The sequence below is a fragment of the Heterocephalus glaber genome, unplaced genomic scaffold (genome assembly GCF_053883595.1).
Source record: "Heterocephalus glaber isolate CG9 unplaced genomic scaffold, H.glaber_assembly_v1.0 deba00000943, whole genome shotgun sequence".
NCBI lineage: Eukaryota > Metazoa > Chordata > Mammalia > Rodentia > Bathyergidae > Heterocephalus > Heterocephalus glaber.
The window spans coordinates 2,896,256-2,914,425 of NW_028258175.1; positions in this window are offsets into that span (position 1 = coordinate 2,896,256).

The window sequence follows — 18,170 nt, forward strand, 5'->3', positions numbered from 1 at the left end:
GCCCGCCCCGCTTCCTGCCTGCCCCTCCTTTGCATGCTCCGCCCCCCCGCCACGCCCCGAAGCGCTCAGCCCCGCAGCCCGGCGTCACCCGCCAAGGCCCGGGGGCTGGCGGCGGCCTTTGGAGCGCAGTGCCCCTGCCCTTCCCGCGGGTCCCTCGCCCGGGTCTGGGGCGGGCCTCGGGCTGAGCTCGGAGGGCTGCGCGGCCCGCACCTCCCTTTCCAGCAGCCCACCTCCCAAGCGCCAGTGCTCACTCACTCTCACTCTCAGTGATGTTAACGGAGCGCCTAGCCGGGAATCCGGGAGGCTCCCTCCGGCCAGTGGCCCGGGGTGTCAGGCCCGTGCAGAGGCCCTTTCCACACTCCGGGGTACCCAGTTAGGGTGCTATACACGGTCACACCGTGGTTTACAGGTAGGGGAGCTGGGGCCCAGAGCTGGTAAGAAATTCGCTCAGAATCACAGCAGGTAAGCAGCGGAGCGCGGATTTGAACCCCGGGCCATACAGACTCCCAACCACTGTTCACCAGAAACCCGGGGGCCCAGGTGGCAGGAAGAAAACTCCAAGGTAATTCAGGTAATCAGCCCCTGAGAGAACAAAACGGAGACAGGCCGCGTAGGCCAGTGGGTCAGGAGCCGAGGGAGGGCCCTGCAGCGGAGACGTGGGCGCTGAGAGGCGGAGGACGCGGGGCCTCGGGAGGCCTGGACCCAGCCAGATGCGCGCTGTGGATGCAGCCGAGGCGCGAAGGCCCTGCCGCCCTCAGACTTGCAGCTCCGCCGGGTTAGCTGCAGGGCGGACAGTGCAGTGGACGGGGCCCTGGGAGTCAGGCCCGGCTTCCCGCAGGAAGTGGCCTCGGGCGGTGACCGAGATTCAGGGGGAAGGAGAGTGACAGACAGGCACAGTCCCCGCCCCCCAGACCTGGGGACCCGGTGCAGCAGTGACAGGTAAAGGTGTTGAGCGCGCTGAGCCCCCGGCTGGGGCAGGGGCAGGGCTTCCGGAAAGCGGGGCTCCAGAGGAGGCGCTGGAACTGTCCAGGCAGGTGGGAGCACCCTCCTGCAACCACTCCTCCCACCTCACGCCCACGCCCACACGCGACACGCCCACACTCTCCCACGTGGGGCCTGTGAGCCGGGGTGCTCCCCGCGCAGAGACAGGTCTGAGTGTAGGCCCCCTGGGGTCGCCTTGGGAACTGAGTTTGGGTTGGCTCCCCTCTGGTCCCCCACCCCGGGCTCCCTGCCGGTTTTCTAGGTCTAAGACATCCAGGTTCGTCCAAGTCCATATGCCAGCTCTGTCCCCTCCTGGCCCTGTGCCTCAGCACCCCTCTGTGGAAATCGGGGATAATCGTAACCTTCAGGTAGTGCTATGCTGGGGGAAATGGTGAGGTGCACACAGAAGTGCTTACTGGGTGTGGGTGGCACACAGGTGTAATCCCAGCACTCAGGAGGCTGAGGCAGGAGGATCACCAAGTTCAAGCCCATCCTGGGCAACTTAGCAATTTAGCAATACTCTGTCTCAAAATTAAAAATTAGTAAAGGGCTGGAGATGCAGCTCAGTGCTAAGGCCTCAATGCAATCCCAGTACGGGGGGGGGGGGGCAGGGTGTACTTAGAACAAAGTCTGGGATGTGTTAGGGGCTGAGTAAGTGCTAATTAGAATAAGGAAGAGAAAGAAGCGCAATCAGAGCCATTTCCTTGTGCTGTTTGCTTATTGTGAAATGTGGATGGAAAGACTCCTGATAAGATCAGAAAGAATGGCGTAGATGTGGTCAGAAGTGAAGGAAGACATTTGGGAAATCTGTGGAGGGGAGGAATTACAGGAATTCTATCTGCTGTCCTTGCAACTTTTCTGTAGTCAGAGGTTATGTCAAAATAAAAAGCTAAAGCAGCAGCTTTGTCCCGAGGCCCCAGAGAGGTGATGAATGGAAGGCTTATCTTCTCCTGTCCAGTTCCACTGTTTGGCGCCCGAAGGTTATCAGTGTCAGACTGCTGTGTCTGGGCTTGGAGTGGACCTGGAGGCCCCCAAGGAATGAAAACTGTCTCCAGTCCAGGGGCTTCCCACGTCTGGCCTCTTAAGTCTCAGCTCAGCTCCTGTGATGTGCATCCTAGTGCACAGTTGTTCTCAAGCCCATCTTTTGATATTTAGAAGTGAATGGACTTCATTTGGGACCAGTTGTTGACTTGTAGAACACAGTAACTGAACATACAGTGCAGAGCTCCCATGGGTCCCCGTAGCCTGTACACAATCCCCCTGTTGTATCAGTGTGACACATTTGTTAAAAAATGATGACCCAGCACTTGGGAGGCTGAGGCAGAAGTATCACCGTGAGTTCGAGGCCAGCTTGGGCAACATAGTTAAAGGCCAGCCTGAAGTACATAGTGAGACCCTGTCTCAAACAAACAAACAAACAAACAAACCAATGACCCAATGTAGTAGTGCCTTGGTTCACAAATTTAATCCTTTCCACGAATTCTGCAACCAGCATTGAGTTTTTGGCAGTACTGGAAATTGAATCCAGGGCCTTCACACAGAGCTGCATCTCCAGCCCTTTCTTATTTTTTTATTTTGAGACAGTGTCTCACTAAGTTACCCAGGCTGGGCTTGAATTTGCCATCCTCCTGCCTCTGCCTCCCAGAGTGGTGGGATTACAGGCATGTACTACCATACCCAGATGACATATTGTTATTAAAGTCTAGAGTGTGAACTCTTGTGTGCTTATATGGGGCTTGACAAATGCATAATGTCAAGTAGCTACTGTACAGCAACATAAGAAACAGTTTCACCTCCTTAAAAATCTCTTGTGCTCTATTTATTCATGCTGAACCCAGGGAACCAGGAGTCTGTTTCCTGTCTCCATGGTTTTGCCTTTTTTCAGAGGGTCGTTTGGTTGGGATCACAGTGTATGGAGCCTGTTAACACTGCCTTCTTTCACTCAGCAATATGCTTTTCGGTTCTTCTATGTCTTTTTGCAATTTGAGCCTCATTTCTTTTGTGGTTGAGCAAGACTTCATTATGAACATTCCACAGTTTGTTCGATTTCTTTTTCTGAAATATGGTCTGGCGTGTAGTTCAGGCTGGTCTTGAACTCATTATGTAGCACAGCCTGTCCTTGAACTTCCAGTGATCCTCCTGCCTCAGCCTCCTGAGTCCTGAGATTGAAGGCGTGTGCCACCACATCATAAAAAATGACCCATTCATTCACTTATTGAACAATATCTTGGTTCCTTCCAGTTTAGGGCAAGTTTGAATAAAGCTGTTTAGGACACTTGTGTACAGGATTTTGTGCCGACTTAAGTTTTCAACACAATTGAGTAAATACCAGGGAGTCCAGTTGCTGGGTCATGTGGTCAGACCATGCTCAGTTGTGTAAGAAAACTCCAACTGGTCTTCTGGCTCAGCTACACCATTTCACGCCATCAGCAATGAATTCAAGTTCCTATTGCTCCTTATTCTCTCAGCATTTGGGGGTGTGAGGTGCTCTGGGTTCCAGCTGCTCTAGTAAGTGTGCAGTGCCACCTCATTGCTGATCTAACGTGCAGTTCTTAATGACAGAGGCTGCTGAGCGTCGTCTCCTATGTGTTGTTGCTATCTGTGTATCTTATTTATTGTCTGTTAATATTTTTTGCCTATTTATTTTCTTGTGGTTGAATTTTCAAAATTCTTTGTATATATAAATATTTTGGGGGGGGAGGTACTGGGGAATAGAACTCAGGACCTTGTGCTTGCCAGGCAGGCATGGCGCCACTGAGCTAAATCCCTGGCCTGGTAGAGTTTTAATGTAAGTCCATTAACAGTGTTTCCCAAAGGTTATCTCAGTGTATGGCTTCTCTTTTCACTCTTTTAGCAGAGTCTTTTGCAAAGCAGAGGTTATAAATTTTGGTAAAGTCCAAATCATCTATTGTTTTCAATTAATCATTTTTGTTTTGTTTTTTGGGGTTTTTTTGGTACTGGGGATCGAACTCGGGACCTTGTACTTTCAAGGTAGGCAGCAGAACCACTGAGCTAAATCCCCAGCCACTCAATCATGTTTTTGACGTTGTGTTTACGTATTGCCAAGGAAACCTAGGTTCAAGATTTTACCCTATAGGGCTGGGGATTTAGCTCAGTGGCACTGTGCCTACCTTGTAAGTGCAAGGTCCTGAGTTAGATCCCTGGTACTGAAGAAAAAAAAAAAAGATTTTACCCTATGGTATCTTCTAAAATTTTCCAGTTTACATTTAGCTGTATGATCCATTTTGAGGGATTTTTGCGACAGGTGTAAGATATATATGAACAAGAACTGAATCAAATTTTCCCATTAGGTCAACATTGAACCTAACCATTGAATTTGATTCAAATTTGGATTTGAATTTGATTGTATCAATCGAGTTGGGGAGAACTGACACCTTAACAATGGTGAGTCTTTTTATCCATGAACATGGATTATCTCTCCATTTATTTACATTTTTGGTTTCTTTCACTAAGTTTTATAGTTTCTTTCATGCAGAACCTGTTAGATTTATACTTATGTACTTCTTTTCCTCTGCCTTCTTTGGCTGCTAATGTAATGACATTGTGATTTTAATGTCAAATTTAAATTTTTCATTGCTGATACATAGGAAAGCGATTACATTTTATATATAAATATAGTATCCTGGACCTGTGCTACAAACATTTACTAGTTTCAAGAGGTTTTTTTGTTGATTCTTTGGGAATTTTTTTCCCCCACAAATAATACTGTCATCTACATATGAAGATAGTTTTGTTTCTTCCTTCTCAGTCCATCTAACTTGTCTGGATGCATTAGGTAGGACTCTCAGTATGGCGTTGAACTGGAAAGAGGCAACAGCATTCCCTTGGTGGGAAACTGTCTAGTTTGTCATCACTGAGTCATATGTTAATTATAGGGTTTTTGTAGATGTTCCATGGCAAGTTGAAGAAATTCCCCTCTATTCCCAGTTTCCTTTTTCCTCATCCTTGTCCCCAACCCCATTCCTAGTTTGCTGAGAGTTTTTTGGGTTTTTTTTTTTAAGGAATGTGTGTTAGGTTTTGTCACATGCTTTCTCTGCACCTATTTGTATTGTATGTTTTTTTATTGTTTAGCTGGTCAATGTGATGGATTATGTTAATTGACTTTTGAATGTTCAATCAGCCTCATATACCTGAAATACATTCTTCTTGGCTGTAGTATGTAATTCCTTCTATATATCATAGGGATTTGATTTATTACCATTTTGTTGGGTACTTTTGCATCTATATTCATGAGAGATATTAGTCTGTAGTTTTCCTTCCTTTTACTGTTTTTGTTTGGCTTTCATCTTAGGGTAATGCTGGCCTCATAGAATTAGGAAATACTCTTTTTGCTTCTGTTTTTTAGAAGAGGTTGTAGAAAGTTGGTATCATTTCTTCCTTAAGTGTTTGATAGAATTTATGATTGAAACCATTTGAATCTGTTGCTTTCTTTTTTGACAGGTCATTAATTATTGATTCACACTCTTTAATAGGTATGGACAAATTAAGAATATCATATCTTTGGCTAAAGAAAGTGTGGTATAAATACACAATGGAGCCTTGTTCAGTAGTAAAGAAAACGGAGTTGTATCATCTATAGGGAAATGGTGGAACTGGTGACCACCATGCTAAGTGCAATAAGCTGTGCTCAGGAAGACAAATGTTGCACATTGTCCCTAGTGTGTGGAATCTAGGAAAGATGACAGGGAAGTAGAAGGGTGGCTATTATCATACACATGGAAGGAAATAAGAGGCGGAGTAAGGGAGGGTAAAGGGCGATGGAAAAGGGAGTTGTTAATTATGTAGTTACGAGGTCATGGTGTTGATATGAATTCATTGGGGGTGAAAAGTGTCTGCTCCACTCAGTTAAGTGAAATAGCAGGTCACAAAACAGCACACATGGCACTGCCAATTTTTGTTTTAACGTGTATCAGTGTATGGAGATATAGAGAAACTGTCTAGAATGGTGTTCTCCTAACGTTTTAATCTGTCTCTGGGAGCAAGAAGGTGAGCACATGTTTCTAGTAGCTTTTTAAAATTTGTGGTATTTCTTTTTTTTTTTTTTGGTACCAGGGATCGAACTCAGGTCCTTGAGCTTGCGAGGCAGGTGGCGGAACCACTGAGCTAAATCCCCAGCCCTAAATTTGTGCTGTTATAAAGTGTTTCTAAGCAGAAGGAATTAAGCATTGCTATAAGTAGTAAGGTGATGTATGTTAATTAGCTTGATTGTAGTAATCACTTTACAATATATGCATCTCAAAACATGATGTTATACACCTTAAATATGTATGATTTTGTCAGTTATACTCAATAAAGTGAGTTGAAATTTTAAAAAGATGACCATTTCTCCATTTTGAGTGTTAGTGGTTTGTGTTTTTGGTTTTTTTAGTGGTTTGTGTTTTAAAGAATTATTCTATTATATCTGGTCATAGAATTGTGCCTAATATTCCTTCATTATCTTTTTTTTTTTTTTTTTTGTACCGGGGATCGAACTCAGGGCCTTGTGCTTGCGAGGCAGGCACCGGAACCACCGAGCTAAATCCCTGGCCCTTCATTATCTTTTGTATGTCCATAGGATCAATAGTAATGACCCCACTTTTATTTCTGATTTTGCTAATTTATGTCTTCTCTTTTTTATTTTATTGGCTTAGATAGAGATGTATCAATTTTGTTGATCTTTTCGAAGAAACACTTTGTGGTTTCATTGATTTTCCTTAATTGATATTCTGTGTCTAGTTTCTTTGATTTCTGCTGTGATTTTTTTCAGGGAGAATGCCGAGGGTTGAACCCAGGGCCTTGCACATGCTAGGCAGAGGATCTCCCACTCAGCTTCAAACTCAGCCTCTACTTTTTTCTTATTTATTTTCTTTTGCTTGTTTTAGGTTTGTATTGCTTTTTTTCTTAGTCTCCTAGATGAAAACTTAAATCATTGCTCTTAGAACTTTCTTTCTTTTTTTTGGTACCAGGGGTCGAACTCAGGACCTTGCACTTGTGATGCAGGCGCAGTGTCACTGAACTAAATCCCCGGCCCCAGAACTTTCTTTATGCATTCAATGCTGTAAGTTTTATCTAAGCTACATCTCACACATTTTGGTAAATTACGCTTTCATTATCATTTAGTTAAAATATTTTGAAAATTTATCTTGTGAGGGGCCAGGGTTTTAGCTCAGTGGTTTCAGTGCCTGCCTTGCAAGTGCAAGGTCCCGAGTTCGATCCCTGGTACCAAAAAAAAAAATTATCTTGTGATTTTTTTGATTCATGTTACTTAGGAATTTTTTTTTGTGGTACTAGGAATCGAACTCAGGACCTTGTGCTTGCGAGGCAGGTGGCAGCACCACTGAGCTAAACCCCCGGCCACTTAGGAATGTATTTTCAATCTCCAAATATCTTGGGGTTTTCCAGCTATCTTTTTGTAATTGAGTCCTAGTTTAATACCTGAGAATATCTTTTGTGTGATTTCTAATCTTTTAAATGTGTTAAAGTTTGCATGGCCCAGAGCGTGTTCTATCTTGGTGACCATCCCATGTCAGCTTGAGAAGAATGTGCATACCACTGCTGTTGGATGAAGTATCCTGTAGAGGCCAATTCAATCCAGTTGGTAGTGCTTCATAGGCAACTGTGTCCTTACTGATTTTCTGTCAGCTGGGTCTGTCTGTTACTGAAAGAGAAGTATCAAAGTGTCCAACTCCCAAATTCTTATTATCCCATTACGTTATTATCCAAATAATCATGGATTTGTCTGTTTCTTTTTAAAGTTCTCTCATTTTTGCATCATATATCTTGACTCTGTTTTTAGGTATGTATGTACTGAGGATTTTTCTTCCTGGAGAATTGACCCTTCTGTCATTATTTAATGCCTTTTATCCCTGTTAACATTCCTTATTCCGAAGTCTGTTTTTCTGTAATAATAAAGGCACTGCAGCTGTCGTTTGGTTAGTGCAGCATGGTATATGTTTCTCCATCCTGTTACTTTAAACTTAAATGTGTCTTCAAATTTAGAGTTAGTTTCTTGAAAGTGTTTTTTTTTTTTTTGGTACTGGGATTGAACTCAGGACCTTGTGCTTGCAAGGCAGGCACTGAAATCACTGAGCTAAAAGCCTGGCCCCAGACTTAGTTTCTTGTAGAAAACATACAGTTGGGTCTTTCCCTTCTATTTTTAATCCGCTGTAGTGTCTGTCATCTAGTTAGTGTGTTTGGACCCTGACATTTAAGTGGTAATTGATATAACTGGGTTAATGTCTCTCATGTTGGTGGTTGTTTTCTGTTCATTACCCTTGCTTTTTCTTTATTTTCTAAAAAATCTTTTTCTGCCTTCTCCAGGTTTTTTGTTTTTGGTACCAGGAATTGAACTCGAGTCCTTGGGCTTGCTCAGCAGGCGGCGAAACCACTGAGCTAAATCCCCGGCCCGCCTTCTCCAGTTTTAATTGAACATTTTGTATGATTCAGTGTTCTCTTCTCTGTTATATCAATTGTACTTTAAAATGTTTTTGGTCTCAGATCATCTCAAGAAGCCACCTCAGAAAGACAAGAAGAGGCCTAAGAGCTCCCTTGGACCCTTATTTGTCTGGTAGAAGATGGATTTTTATTTGTTTCACTTGCCGTGCTGTGGATTGAATCCAGGGTCTCATACATGTTCAGCAAGCATTCCACAGCTTTACTACGCCTCTAGCTCTGAAGGTGTCATTTTTGATTGTGAAAATTTTGGAAATCTTTCTTAGTGAATATCTTGAGTTTTCTTCCCTAGTCTTACATTTTTTTTCTATTTTAAAATAAGAACAGTTTCTATGGGAGAAGGTTAAATTCAGTGGAAAAGCTGACAATCTTGAGAATGTTTTCCACATTTGATGTTTTAAGAATATAATTGTTTCTGAGAAACAGTTCCCTATTTGAAATATATTGCCGAGAAGTACTGGAAGAACGGTCTTTGTGATTGGCCTGATGGGGTTGCAGCTGACAAGGAGACCTATGAACTGTTGCCCTTCCAGATCAGTCAGGGCTCAGTTAGCAGGGTTCTAAAGACAAGACAAAGTCTCCACGTACAAGGCTTTGCTCCTAATAAAGCAAGTGGATATGCATGAGAAACAGACATCTGTGAATAAAACTCACTGTACGAAAACATGTGGTGGTTGTTGTAGAGTCTACAGTGAGCATTTACAACCTAATCTAAGACCACTTGCACGTAGGAGGGCAAGAACTTCGACACAGGCAGTCCCAGCTCCCTCACCCCTCTTCTGGTTCATCCTCCCTCCCCTACAACATTAATCATCCATTTCCTTTATCCATATATTTTTTTTTTTCCTTGGAACCAGGAATCGAACTTGGGTCCTTGTGCTTGTGAGGCAGGCGCTGGAACCACTGAGCTAAATCCCAGCCCCTTGTCCATATGTTATCATAATCACTTGCTACATTGTCGCTGTTATTACTTTGAAAATTAAGAATTTTTTTAGTGGGCCAGGGATTTAGCTCAGTGGTTCCACTGCTTGCCTCGTAAGTGGAAGGACCTGAGTTTGATCCCTGGTTCCAAAAAAAAACCAAGAATTTTTTTAGAAATTTATTTTTATTTAGCAATTTATTCATTGTTGCTAACATCTTTAGGTAGATTAAAGTTTCTGACCTGTGTTATTTTCCTTTTCTCTGAAGAATGACTTTTAACATTTCCTGGAAAGCAGATCTGTTAGCAACAAATTCCTTAGATTTTTGTTTGAGAAAATGTTTCTTCTTTACCTTTGAAGAATAATTTTCCTGGCTATAAAGGTTTAGGTTAGACATCAGGATGTAGTTCAGAGATAGACTGTTTGCCTAGCACGTGCAAGGTCCTGGGTTTGATTCTCAGCACGAGCAAGAGAGAGAGAGAGAGAGAGAGAGAGAGAGAGAGAGAATGAGGGAGAGAGAATGAGAGAAAGAAAAAGAAATCTAGATTAGTGGGGTTTCTTTTAACACTTTAAATATTTTGGACAGTTTATGATAAGAATTATTTTGGTTCCTTTCAAGGTTTTTTTATTTAGTTCCAATATGATGTGATTACATATTGTTTTTGGTATTTTTCTCCTTGGTGTTCTGTGAATTTTCTGGATCTGTTGGTTGATGTTAATTAATCTGGAAAATTCTCAGCCATTATTATTATTATTATTATTATTATTTTTTTTTTTTTTTTTTTTTTTGGCACCAGGGATCAAACTCGGGTCCTTGCGCTTGCGCAGCAGGCGGCGAAACCACTAAGCTAAATCCCCGGCCCTCAGCCATTATTAATTCAACTGTTTCTTCCGTTCCTTTCTCATTTTCTTTTCCTTGTGTTATTCCCATTATTCATATGTATCACTTCCTGTGTAGGTAATGTATGTACTTGGCTTATAGTTCTTGGAATTGTGTTCCGTTTTCTTTCATTCTTCTTCTCTTTGCATTCCCACTTAGGAAGTTTCTACCGACACATCTTCAAGCTCACCTGAATGTGTCCATCATAGACATTCTTCCGCCTTTGTGTATTTAAAAAAAAAATTCTAGCATTTTCTTTGATTCTTAGAATTTCCATTTCTTTGCTTTCATGTTGGCTACTTCCATTTAATCCATTATATGTAGTTATTTTTAATTCCTTACTGCTAATTCCAAAATCAGTGTCATAGCTCAGTCTGGATCTGGTTGCTTTTTCCTCTGCACGTGTGTCGTCTTCCTGTCTTTAGGGTGCTTTGTAATTTTTTGGTTGAAAGCCAGATATGATGTATTGCATAACAGTGTCCCTGAATAGGGCCAGAGGGAGTCCCCCCAAGGAGGAGATGGGGACCTCCTCGGCTTGCCCCCTACACCACGGAGTAGGTTCTGGCCTTGCCATAAAAAAGCATCAGGACACGGCAGTGAGAGGCATCGGAAGGGAGTGTGGCTGCAGAAGCATTAGGGTCGGAGCTGGGGATGTGTATGCACTTGAGGATGAACTTGACATGGCCTAGGACAGTGATGGCAAACCTTTTAGAGCTTTCCATGATACAAACAGCCCGCTGCAGCACACGTGCCGCAGGTTCGCCACCATTGGTGTAGAATGTGCTTTACGGTGTCCATCGGGCTACCCATTATGGACCAGGTTGGGTGCAGCCCAGGTGCGTGTGTTGGAACTGTAGAGTTGGGCACCCGATCAGTGGTGCTGTGTCCCCGAGGGTAGACATCTGTGCAGTTGTGAATCTACAATACAGGAAGACAAGCATGGCCCAGTTTACAGAATTACCTTTTTAGACACAGGAATTTGGCAGTAAAAGTCTGAAGGGGAAAACAGGCCTAGGGTTGAAAAGAGCTTTGTAAACTTGCGTGACATTGATTGTGTCCTAAAGATGTAGTTTTCTTAGAAGAACAATTTTAAAATTATAATTTTAAAATTTCCTTTTTACCTGTATTTATTTCTTCTCTCCTACCTCAGTAAAAACTGAGATAATTAGGTTTTTGGTTGAGGTTTTTTCTTTTTATCTTTTTGAGGCAGGGTCTTGCTATGCAGTTCAGGCTGGCCTTGAAGTCACAGCCATCCTCCTGTCTCAGCCTCCCAAGTGCTGGTATTACGGATGTGCACTACCGTGCCTGGTCTTGGTTGAGATTTTATGTTAAGTAGGCCAGAAGCTGGGCTATGATTAATGGCTTTTTTTTTTTGGTAGTAGAGATTGAAAATATACAGAGGTACATTTTCCGTTTTTGTTTTGAGACAGGGTCTTTCTAAGTATATTTGTTCAGCCTGGGTTTGAATTTGAAATCCTCTTTCCTCAGCATTCCAGAGTCCTGAATTACTGGAGAGGTTGTGCCGCCACTCCCAGCAGCGCTTTCTTGACTTTACTTGATTTCTCTTTGGGTTTCCCTAAGTACAGCAATATGATTCAACCTCCTGCCTTCTTTCAAAAGCATTTCTTAGACTTTTTTTCTTTGAGACAGGAAGTCTCCGGGGCTGGAGTTGATTTTATTTCCCTCTCCCTGCCCAGATGAGGCTCTGATAAAGTGGTTCCTCTTAGAGGCAAAGCCTTCCTTATGCAGAAGCTTTGGGAATATTTCAGAATGTTTATTTGTCCCCTGAGCATATTTAGAAATGGTTGCTTCTTCCTTCCACTTCCTGAGGCGGAGGAGACTTTTCTTTGATCTTAACTGTGAGAATAAGGTGATGTACTGGACAGAAGAGCCATGAACGTGGGACTCCAGTTTGTAACATCCAGGCCAACTCACACTCAGCCTGTGTTGGTCAGAGTGACCTTTCCGTCCTCCTGCCGGGCTCCAGGGCTTCTTTTCCCGCTAATGCATCCTCTGCTGTGATTCTCTGTATTCGCCGGTTTGTCCAGACTTTCGGTGGCAGTTTGTTGTGTCCTCGATTCTGTGGTGGACCAAGAAGAGTGCTTAATAGTCCATTTATTTGCTGTTCTCTTGAGTATGGGAGCGGTGAGTTCCAAACTCTTCATGTGCCAGAGCTGGAGCTGGAAGCCCTATCTTCCAATTTTAAACTGAGTCACCTTGTTTGGATTCCACCGGGAGCAGACTGAGATTAAGATTCTAATGCAAGTCATTTATTTGGTTGGGGACCCCAGGAAACCGAATGGCAGAAGTCAGGTTGCAAAGGGGAAGAGTGGGTACAGGCTGGCACCCGGAGCAGGTCACTGTGGTTACCCGGGGCTGACTCGCAGCCTGCACCTCAAAGTTCTCCACTGGGGGAGGGGGTGGCCATTGGCTCAGGGATGCTGGGATGGAGGTGGTTCTTTTCCAAGACTTTCCAGAGAGGACTGGGAGTGGAAGCAGAGCAGGATCCAGCAGCCAGGAGAAAGCTCTCAAAGGGCTGCCCATACTGGGGGCTGGAAGTCAGGCCTGTGCTCGGAAACGGCAAAGCGGATGGGGTGTTGGGGAGGAAGTCACCGCGACAGGACTGCTTTGCCACTAAATGAGGAATGGCTTTTCCTGCTTATAACCTACTCTGGGGAGAGAGAGAAAAGAGAGAGGGTGGGTTGTGGGGGGGGGCAGGGAGGGAGGGAGAGAGAGAGGAGAGAGTGATTTCAGGATCCAAGGAAAAAGTATTCCAAAGCATTTTTCAACCGTCCCTCCCTCCAGCACAGTGTTTTTCCAGCCCCTGTTGACTGGAGATATGGTCAACACAGTTCACTGTTAAATCATGCCCAGTTCCTTATCACTTCTCAGGGAAAGATGGGGTCTAATTCCCCTCCCCTGGATGGTGGCATGGCCTCAGCAAGTTTCTTCTGATGAAGAGAATGCAATGGAGATGATGCCCTGACTTCCAAGGCTGAGCTGACAAAGGACATGCAGCTTCCTCCTGGATCTCTCTGTCTCTGTCTCCCTCCATCTCTCTCAGTCACTCTGTCATCTTAGTTTGGGATACTTGAGTGAACATGTGCAGAGTCCAGCTACCCGAAGCCACCATGCTGGACAGAGCACCTTGGAGAGGCCACAGAGAGATGGCGAGAGCAGCCCTGCAACCTCTGTCCAGGACTAGCCAGGCAGGCCCAGAGAGGTGAGCGAGCCCGCCCCAGTGCTTCCGGCTCCCTGCTCTGGAGTCACCCAGCCGACACCAAAGGACACAGATGAATGGAGCCCGTTGAACTCTGGCCAAATGGTAAGATCATGAGCAAAATACATGTTGCTGTTGTTTTAACCCAACACCAACTAGAGCAGAGACGAGCTGATGCACTAAACCCTGCCAGAATGCAGATTCATGAGCGAAATAAATGCTGTTAAGTTTTGAGATACTTTGCTAAGCAGCCGTAGTACTTTGAGCTGCTGGGCTGCACACAATCCCACCTCCTTGCCAACGGAGCACTTCGCCTATCATTCTTGCTAGTTTCTGAAGCAGTTCTAGAAGTCCTCCTCGATGAGTGCTTTTAGTTATATAGTTGTGGCTGCCTGGATGTCCTGAATTGACTCCAAATATTTACCAATCATGGTCATTTTGACTTTTTGAGAAATTTCGTGGTGGCAAATCCAGCGAATAGGCGGATAACGACGCGCTATGTGTTAGTTACTTTTCTCTTGTTGCTGAGACAAAATACCTAACTCACAAAGTTAAAGGGGGAAAGGTTTATTTAGCTTACATTTCGTAGAGGTTTCAGTCCATAATCAGCTGGCTCCAGGGCAGGGTGGTGTGGCTGACAGGCATTGGAGAGGAGAGACAGTTCATGGCCCAAGTGACATCCTGTGACCCACCAGTCACACCCGGAAGTGAGTTTAACAATCTCCTAGGCATCCCTAAGCTAGCGATGATCAGGATGAACCATCACCACCCTGGCCTGGTGAGCGCTGAACGGTACACTGTTAGGAGGGAGCAGCTGCATAGTTCCCACAGTTGAGTCTCTCACTCTTGGTCGGGAATCCTTCTGTAGCTCCCCATTCCCGAAAAGACAGAGCAGGGGTTCTCAGCCTCTGCTCTCCTGACTCCCATGAACCGTAGGATGTTTAGCAAAATCTTGGCTTCTACCCAATAGACTTCAGGAGCTTCTCCCCAGCCGTTTCCAATCGCTGCCGAATATCCCCCGGAGAGTAAAAATAGCCCTCCGATTGGAACCATTGCCTTACAGGCAGCAGGCTTGGTCCTATAAAAAGCGACTCAGAGCTCACCAGGCCAGGGTGGTGATGGTTCATCCTGATCGTCGCTGGCTTAGGCCTCTTAGGGGTCTCTCCCGGCCGACAGTGGGGTGCCCAGGCCACAGGCCCTGCCTTCCTCCTCTCATTTCCCATCCTCTGGGATTCATCTGTAGCTCATAACAGTGAGAAGTAGATGACAATTGAACATGACCAGACTGGGATGGAGGTTAAAAGTATAGAACAAAGAGAAAGTGTGGGGTGTGCTAGGGTGGGGCCCACTTGAAACAGCTCCCAAGGGTGTCTCCGCAGAGAAGAACGCTGCCCAGAAGGCAGGAAGTGTTCCGAAGGAAGCAGAAGGGGAATCTAACATCTAGGGTATAGAACATTTCAGGGAGGGCCAGGAGATGCAGCTCAGGGTCATATTACAAAAGATATTGAACACTGTCTTGGGAAGATGTGAATCTTCAAAAGATCCCAAGCCAAGGCTTAAGAAGCTCAGGCTCAGATTTTACAATTCCTTCAGTAGCTGTGTGGACGGAAGGTTAACTGGAGGTGGACACAGCTGTTGACCAGCCGGCGGGTGTCAGAATCATCTAAGTGAGAGTCGAGCCCCCGCAAAAGGCCTGGCAAGTGGCGGAGGCTTCCGGGCATACCAAGAGGCAGTATCTTGCTGTCTCACTGTGGATAGATGGCCATCCTTCCCAAGAGGGCAACAGTAGGCGCAGCATTTCTGGCCCACAGAACATGTGCTCCTCTATCGTTTCCACTGTTTCCCGGCTGGCTTGGGCTTCCGCCTCTCCTCCGCCTGCCGCAAACCCCTGACCTCGAAGTCCTTGCCTCCTGAGTGGAGCCCTCCCGAGCTTGCTGGACCTGTCAGCCTCCCTGCTAGCCCATAGCTCTGGGGATGAGGGACATGCGGACTGTGACCGTGTTTGTTTCTCTGTTAGGCAGTGAGCTCTCTGGGGGCACTGACTTCATCTGTCTCGTTCATGCATCCCTCGGGCCAATGTTTACTGAGTACCCTGAGTGCCAGGCACTGCGCTAGATACCGGTGCACCTGTGGCCGTTGCCTTGCCTCCACCCTGGCTGGGTGTCCTGCAAGAGAAGGTATGGGCCACACAGGGTGCTTTGAACGCGGGCAAAGCAGTGTGTCCCCTGTGTTCACAGGGTCCATGTCCTAAGCAGAGGGCCTGCTGGCTCAAGAATCCGCTCTTGGATGTCTCACAGCCTCTGGCCAAAATCAGTGGCGCTCATCCTGGTGATGTCCTTCGCGGATCTTTGAGCTCCACCCGTGTGCTCCATCCTTCACTCAGCTTGCTGGTTTTGTGTCTTCTCTTCTTCCTCATCTCAGGACACTTGGACGTACCTCCTGCGAGTGTCATTCTTCCAGACTGGACTCAGCCCTGTAGCTTTTGTAGCCTAGGAACAGATACTCGATATGCCCAGTGTCATATAATCGATTGCCTCACTTAACCTTGAAATAACCCTGCAAATTCTAATTTTACAGGTGAGGAAATGGAGGCCCAGGGAGGTTAAGTAATTTGTGTGTGTGTGTGTGTGTGTGTGTGTGTGTGCATGTGTATGTGAGTGTGTGTGTGTATCATTAGAATACAACCATACCCACTCGTTTACTCTCCAGCATGTTAGAGAAAAGTTTGCTAACCCCTGAAAAACCACTCATCAGCCGTTTGCTGGGAGCATACCATTCTATTGTACTGGGGCTTAGTTTGGATCTGAAATGGCCCCAGAGGGCCACATGCTACAGGCTTGGTGCTATTGGGAGAGGGTGTGGAACCTTTGAGAGGTGGGGCCTAGTGGGAGGAAGTTAGGACATGGGGCCAGAGTCTTGATGGGGATTGTGGGAGTGAGGTCTCCTCTTTCCTCTGTCTTTCCCATCCTGGCCATGCTCTGCTTGGCCATGTGTCCCTGTCATGATGTGTTGCCTTTGTCTCAAGTCACTGGGGCCATTGAATTATGGACTCCAAAACTGTGAGGAAAAATAAACCTTTGTTGTTTATAAATTGATTATCTCATGGAATTTGTTACACTAATGGAAAGCTGACTGCCAGCATGAGTTTTAACCATCCTCTTCCTGGTGGAGATGGAAGTTCTTTCCCATTTTGCCTTATTATAAACACTGTGATGAACATCTCTCTCTGTGTACTTGTCTATCTCCCAAGGAAAAATATTGAGGAATGAAATTGCTGAATTGAAGGACAGGACATTAAAACATCTAATCCTGTACCCTCTTCCCTTCACATGCTCTGACAGTTGTCCCTTAAAACCCACTTGCTGCTGGGCATGGGGGTGCATGCCTGTAATTCCAGCACTTGGGAGGCTAAGGCAGGAGGATCGCCTCAAGTTTGAGGCCAGTCTGGGCTCCATAGTGAGTCCAACCCAGCCTGAACTACATAGGAGGACCTTGTCTCAAAAAACAAAATAACCCCACCCCTCCAAAAAAACCCTCATTTGCGTTTAGGTGAGAGGGCTGTCTTATCACATATGTATTTCAGTAAGATGTACTGTTTGTCAAAAAATGTGATCATCTACAAAAAGAGGATGCAGGACCGGACAAAACTGCTAACACAGAATTTAAAATTTTAAGAACTGTTCTGTAATGGTACGAATGTGTCTCACACACAGACATCCAGGCCTCCTCCCACATCTGCCGAGACAGAATTCCTGTCTGTTTGGCAAGAAGGAGAAGGCAAAGGTCACAAACCAGGGATACAAGGTCCCCTCAAGACCACAGCTGACAGTCGTTTGCCTCAGTTGGCCAGGAGGAAGCAACACTGACGACAGCACCGGTGCTGGGGGTAGAGGGCCTCAGGGTAATCGAAGGTGGTTATGAAACAGGATGAGAAACAAATTGGAGACGCATGGGATGGTAAAATAAGTAGGAATGTGTTCTTGGGAAATAATGAGGCTGGGTTGTGCATAACCCTGTCACCCAGAGCCCTGGGCTCATCCAGTCAGTCGGTCACTATTGACTGGAGGCAGGACGGAAAGGGCCGAAGCACCTGGTCTCCGCCCCACAGAGCTCTGGTCAGCAGGAGGAGAAAGTGACCACATAACTAAGGTACAGCATGGCACTGGTTGGGGAATCAAAAGACGAGAACAAAGGATGTCTTAGAGGAAGGCTAACCAAGAGGACATCAAGTGGATGAACAGGAGCTCTTTACTGTGGGGGTGAGCGGGCGAGGTGGAGAGAGTGCCCTGAGTGAAGAAACAGGCGTGGGAAGGCCTGAAGGTGACACCTGCTACAGGGGACACCAACCTGAGCTGATAGGAGGGAGGTGACAGGACAGACAGGAAAGAAGCAGGGTTCTGACCCACAGGGATTTTTGGATCAATAGACTGTCAATCACTTTGCAAATAACTCACAGTAAGAGATGTATTTTTATTTTGGCCCCTACCTCACACTGCATGCACGCACACTCACACACGCACCGTGTCTATTGGAAACAAAGACCTACAAAGAAAAATTGTGGCCTGAAACCACCTGTTCATTTTATTTTCAAAATGCAGGTCAGGGCAAAATAAGCTGGTCCCAAAATCATACCAGTCATATGGTTTTGCTTATCTGAAATTCCATAAGAGGCAAAAGTAAGTGACAGAAATGAGATTGATGGTCAGCTAGGGGTGGA